Here is a 6,697-nt window from a genome sequence, read left to right on the forward strand (position 1 = left end):
GGGGGCAGGGGTGGGGGCTGGCAGGGGTCCCCCCATGGTCCCCTCCTCCCTCCTCTGCTCTCCCCTCCCCTGCCCCCTACTTACCAGTTCGGAGTCTGGGTCCAGCTCCCTGCTGCAGCGAGTGGGACTGCCCGAATCGCCAAAGCTCTCAGAAACTTTTCCGAATTGATTCGGAGACCTTCAAATTGATTCGGACTTTTTAATTGATCCCCTGATTCAGTTTGGATTTGGAGAATCAGCCACCAAATCGGGCCGAATCTCCTCCAAATTGAATCGTCACCCAAAGCTTCGCACAGTCCTACTAAATAACCTGGGGAATTACAGAAGGTAATGATGTACTAGATCACTGCCAGGCAGTCAGCTAGAGATATTGGCTAGGAAGATGAGGGTGGCCCAGTTTTTACCTTGTGTCAAGTTAAATGCCCTCCTTTGCTGTATCTAAATTGTAGAAAGAACTCCCCACTGCGGGAGGGTTTTTTTTGCACACAAACCCTTCCTGAATTGTGCTGACCATTTCTCAGCTGAAGCTAGGCATCTGGGATTTGCTTTTCTGATTCAGTCAGTCTCAATCTCTCATCATCTAAGTAACCAAACAGCCCCCACTGAATTGGCTGAAGCCCAGTCTGACTCCAAAGGAATCAGTTACGCTCCTCAGTCCCTGGTTAGCCATAACATTGCACACGCACAGGGTGACTAGCTGCATGTGATCTATTCCAACAAATCTGGCCTTAACGGAGAAAATGCAGCAAATGAACCCTGATGCATAACAATATAACAGGTACCCAGATGTGGGAGAAGTCTTCCATGGAGAAGCACAAGCTGCTTCTGCCTCAGAGGCCGGCCAAGCCAGATTTCACAGAATGGCTTTTTTGGTTCTGCTAAACTAGTGTAACCCAGGTGCACCCAAGTAATGTGCTGCCCTCTCCAGATAGAAGGGGTAGGTAGCAAGGCAGGAGTGCTCTACTCCCTATAGAGTCAGGGCAGGACAAGGGATGCTTAACTATATACAGATGTATTAATATATACAAAATCTAAAGAAAATTGATATTCATTATATATACACACATGCGCACACACACAAATGTACGATTATTATATTTTGCTATGTCCTGCAGATAAAGGCTGAAAGATTACACCCCTTCAGGTAACCCGAAGCAAGGGGTTGATAATCAGTTAATCTAAAATGGATAAACAACAAGTAAATACAGGGAGACACTAAACAACATTCAAACACAAATATGTACAGGTGAGTATAGGTAAGTATATATAACTATCAGGGAAAGGGTCCTAGCAGTCCCTTAAGAAGTTTGTACTTAACACTCTGTTAAATTACTAATATACAAAGTTAAAATGTCCACAAAATATGAGGCACTCTCCCCCAAAATACCAGGCACTTCAACAACTGGTTAAACTTAATGCTATAAGTGCCCCACAGCCCAGACTGATCATGGGAACAGTGGCTGTGCTCCAGCCTGCAGGGGAAGGAGAAGATGCTCCCCAGGCCTATGGGGGGCCCAAGGGAACACCTCCCTAAGAAAATCCCAGACTCTGGGAGCTCCTTCCAGCTCAAGCTTCCCCAAGGATAAACTGCCTCACAGCTCCCTTCCCCAGTGGGAATCCCTTCCCCAACAACTCATGACTCTGGGGCCTGGATGGGTGGTTCTTGACCCCTTGACCAAGTTGCTCCTCTCATGTGCGGCCTCCCAGGCCACTGGCTCCCCTTGGGCTGCAGCCCGCAGGTGGCTCTGTGCACCGTTGCATGCACTGAGCGCTCTGCCTTCTGCTGGGGTTGGAGGCCTGTGCTGCTTCATACAGTGCCGGGGCTCAATCCGCTCCTGGACACCTCCAGTGTCGTCTGCACTGAGCCTTGTGCCAGTGGCTGCAGACCCGAGCTGCCTCAAGCAGCTCCCAGGGTCTAGCTCTGTGCAACGAGTTCCCTGACCACTTGCCAGGGATCACAGACCCGAGCCTCCTCAAACTGCTTCCAGGATCTAAAGCTTTATGCACCGCTGGTGCACCGAGGTCCCGGCTGCACGCCAGGGGTTGCAGACCCGTGCTGCCTCACGCAACTCCCAGGGTCTGGGCTCCATGCACTGCTGTATGCACCGAGGTCCTGGCCACATGCCAGGGGTTGCAGACCTATGATGCCTTGCACAGCTCCCAGGGTTTGGACTCTGTGTACCACTGAAGCCATCTGCTGCTCCTGTCTAGCGAGAGGCATCTGCAGGGGGTCTTCAGGGCAGCAGCATCTGCCCGCTGGGCAGCTCTTCCCCAGCTCTTCTTGGCCCTGCTCTCGTCTCTGTCCCTCGCTGTATCTGCTGCGTGCTGGGCATGCAGCTCCTTTTCTTTCTGGAGGCTCTGCCCCCCGAAGTTCGACCGGACCTGCAGAGTGCAGGCTTAAACCAGGTGCGGGGCAAGCTACTCCCCAGCAATTGCCTGATTGGTGGAAGGGCTAGCAATCACAATGAGGGTTCTCCGAGCCTGGATGTGCTGGGCAGCTATCGGTAAGCCCCCCACGCGGGATGTGCTGGGCAGCTATCGGTAACCCCCCCACATGCTACCTTCCTTTCCAGGAGCTTCCATAGCTGCACAACAGTCAGGGTGGAAGATGGTTAGTTAAGTGGCTCTCCTGCAGCATCCAGAGATCACATTGCCACTTCCCCAGGTCTCAACAGCATAAATTATCCTGCATGATGAATGAGCTCCGTGATGTTGCAGCTGGATTGCTTCCTGTACCTGAGCTAGCTCATTTAATACTAGCTTGCTTAATTCTATGCAATGCAGCTGTCTACAATATAGACACATCCTCTGAGTGCAAGAACTAGAGGGCAATGATGACCAAAATGGTTTCCACAGTTTTTGGTGGAGCAACAGAAAGGCCAGGTAATGCAGAGGTCAAACTTAAAATGTATTCTGGGATTAAAGCTTTTAACCACACTCCTATTCTTCTCTGAGCTTCAGATTTTTAGAGGAGACCAGGACCAGACTTTCAAATCCTCTGCTCGCAATTAGAACAGGATTTTCTAAATATCTTTGCCGCCATTTAAAGACCAAACACTTGTCTGAAAGTGCAAAGGAGCTCAGCACTTTGGGGATTGAAATGATCTTCAAAATCTGTCCCTTGAATTACCACTTTACTATTCAGGCCTAAAAGGAAACAAGCCTCTTACTTCTTAATCACTAGAGCTAGTTCAATTTTGATCTCTCTCTCTCTCTCTCTCTCTCTCTCTCACACACCCACACACACACACATATGACTATTTTTTCAACCATGCCGTATTTCTAACAGGGATGAAGACTTACAGCTGCTGTTTCAATACAGACCGACTCTAGTCCTTAAAGCTTAATTTTAATAGCAATCACTGACACCCTTCCCCTTCCTCTCCCGTTCTTCCTCCCCATCCCCCCTCCTTTTTTTCCTTTCCATCCAGCCTGGAGAGACCATAAGAATCTCTGTGCCTTACTTTCATTAGGGAAAATGCATGAGCATGCAGACATGCTAACATTATCGATCCTGGTAAAGCATCAAATAGCCTAACACTATACACTACTTCTTTCCAGCAAAGTTTATTACCATTCTTTTTACACAATGTTGTAAGAGCAGAACAGGATACTGCTAAATGTTGTTAGATTAGTAACTTAAAACTTCTATAGTGGCTACCCCCCGTGAGCTTGAAGCTCTGGGATTTTATTTTTCCTACCAAACCCCAGAATTTGGCTCCAGTACCCTTCATCAGTTATGACTGCTGTGCCCTTTTACGTGGAAAATGTGATCAACTTGAGCTTGTTTGAGCTATGGCAGCCTTCTGCACCTGTGGCTATGGAGGGATTGGCTCATGCTGGAAATTTTGACTTTATCAGAATGGTAATTATTAACCTTAGGAACTGCACTTTAAAAATATCTCCTTTTTATTATTATAATTCAACACGGTGCTATATTTGACGGCCTGCTAATCACCAGGCATATTAATTCCAGTATAAAATATAACATCCCCTCTCTAGTTTGATTTAAAGTTACGTGCCTTTAATAAGGTGATGGTGAAAACTTCAGATTAAATTATTTAGTTCTCTGCTCTCTTTTGAATCCTGTTTAATGGAGGAGACACACATGGCACTACTATATCCTACCTTGTCCTTGTACCTTACCTTGCCCCTCCTCCCCCGTCCCCTCTGCCGCTCACTAGCTGAGAGGCAAAAACTGCAGCAAAAATAGGCGCAGAAATGGTGCTGCTTGCCATGGGATGCAGCTGTGCTTTTGGTAGGTCATGCAAAAAATGCAGATTCGATGTTTTTCTCTGGTTCTCCATGGCAAATAGAAAACTAGGACCCCTGCTTATAATTCCCCAGAGTAGTTAGACCAGGTTGGTATAGACTTCTTGGATTCCTAGTGTTCTGGTCACTTCCCGTGCCACCCTCCTCTTGGCAAGTGTGGGAGAGGCTGTCCTACAAATAGTGACTATGCAATACATCTCAGAAATCCAGCTGCACGAGGAAAAGCTGAGGGAGAAGCATGGTGCAAAGATTCCTTTTGCAATAACTAACTCGCCATCCTACTAATTCTGCCTGGGTGGTACAGAAACCACAGGCCCTAATCACTGGGAGCAATTGGTGGGTCCCAGATTTAGCAATGTCACCACAAACTCCTTCTCTTTCCCAGACAGTCTCCAGCTTTAGCAAGTGGCAACTCCCTTAATTATATATTTTTATCTTCAGCTACTGTATTTGGTGCTGAGAAAGGGAAGGAAAGAGAACCCAAGGTTTCAAAGGATAAGGTTTCATTTACAGGGATTCAAGGGGGGAGGAGGAGGGCACTAAACCAGATCTTTGATCAAATGAAGCCAGTCTGTCTGGCTGTAAAGTCAACTTGTTCTCCATGGCAGGTGTTCAACAGAAACTTTGGCTCCAGCCGTTTCTGGGTTCACAACTGATTTTTTCCCTTTTGTCTGCTGGACCATTGATGAGGCCTGTGCTAGCCCCCCTCCCTCGCACTTCTGGCTTCTGAAGATTTCACACATATCAGCCTTTGCTGTAATCCCATCACAACCTCCTGGGCATCAAGCTCTTTGAGAACCCATTTCTTTCTCAGGATTATTTTTTTTTCTCTGCTGCCCCCTATCCCTTAGCCTTGTTACTACCTGCACCAAAAAAGCCAGGATTTGCAGCATAGGCATAAAATACTGTGCAGCATGACACCTTTTGCACATGGATGGGTCAAAACAATGTGTAGCAATTTGTTTGAACATGTGCAAGAATGGGATTAATGCAGATTGGTTGCAAAAAATAACCTAATACAGATTTGCCAATTTATGTATTACATAAATGCTGACAGGTGCCGACATAAATGCATGCATAAACATTTAACGCATTCATAGCACAACAGTTGCAGTTGGCTCCATTTAGAATTTATCCTATTTTTACTGTTTCTTCCTAGTCAGCTCTTTGTCCATCACCTTCCCAGATGGCTCTGTTTACAGTGATCCCTCTTAAAAGCTCACAAGATGCATTTTCTGGGAAGGAAGGATACCTTTGTGCTTGGAACAGTGAAGGGACTTCGAGGATGTGGAAGTTGCCCATTAATAGTTGGGTGGCTCCAAGGGTATACCATGGTCACTGACACAGAGACATACCCCTGCACTGTGCTTTCAGTTGCTACTCATGGCAGAAATCTATATAATGAGCTATAAGAGCACGTACGTAAAGGGGATTGAAATAAATGACCCTTGAGATCTTCCCAGCCCTGATTTTATCAGGCTGCCCAGGGAAGTTTTGGCATCTCCTTCACTGAAGGAGGTCTTCAAGAAGAGTCTGGATGAGCATCTGTGGGATGGCTTAGGAAGAGTGAATCCTGCACCTGTGTAGGGCAGGGGTGGGCAGTTATTTCAGGTGGAGGACTGCTTACTGAGTTTTGGCAAGCCATTGAAGGCCTCATGACAGGCAGCCAGGGGCAGATAAATATTAATTTTCTAAACTTTTTAGGGGCCCTGCGGGTTGGATAGAATGGCCTGCCAGGCCAGATTTTGCCCACACCTGGTGTAGGGGGTAGACTAGATAGCACTTTAGGTCCGATCCTTAGGTCAGCTACAGACACACTGGGTGATTATCAACAAATCACTGTCTTCAATTCCCTGTTTGTGAAGCAGGGAATGCTATTTAATCTCTTTGTATCACCACTTCCCCTTTTTATATTATTTAAGACAGACAAAAGAAAATAAATGTGAACTCCTGGCCCAGCTGAAGTCAACTGCAAAACTCCCATTGAATTGACTGAGGCAAAGATTTCACCCTAAAAGCACATCTACCCACAGTATATTGTGCAAATTCCCAATCTAACTCAGGAACCAGTAGCAGCTGAGCCATGGCAGCACCGGTCTCCACAACCTGTCCAGGGAGCAGGGTGACACTGATTTCCATTCCAGCTGGCTTAAACCATGTCTCATCTGAGATTGATGTAGATTAGGTCTATGCGAAGCTTCAGTTGGTGATTTGATTCGGAGGAGATTCGGCACGATTTGGTGGCTGAATCTCCGAATCCAAATCAACTCAGAGGATCAGTCTAAAGGTCTGAATCTATTCATAGCTCTCTGAATCTTTGGAAAAGGTTTGGAGAGCTTTGATGTTTCAGACAGTCCCGGGTGGCTGCATCAGGGAGCTGCAGCCACTCCAAGCTGGTAAGTTCTAGGGGCAGGAGGGTTGGGGG

The sequence above is a fragment of the Crocodylus porosus genome, unplaced genomic scaffold (assembly GCF_001723895.1).
Source record: "Crocodylus porosus isolate Cpor-Errol unplaced genomic scaffold, CroPor_comp1, whole genome shotgun sequence".
In the NCBI taxonomy this organism is placed as follows: domain Eukaryota; kingdom Metazoa; phylum Chordata; order Crocodylia; family Crocodylidae; genus Crocodylus; species Crocodylus porosus.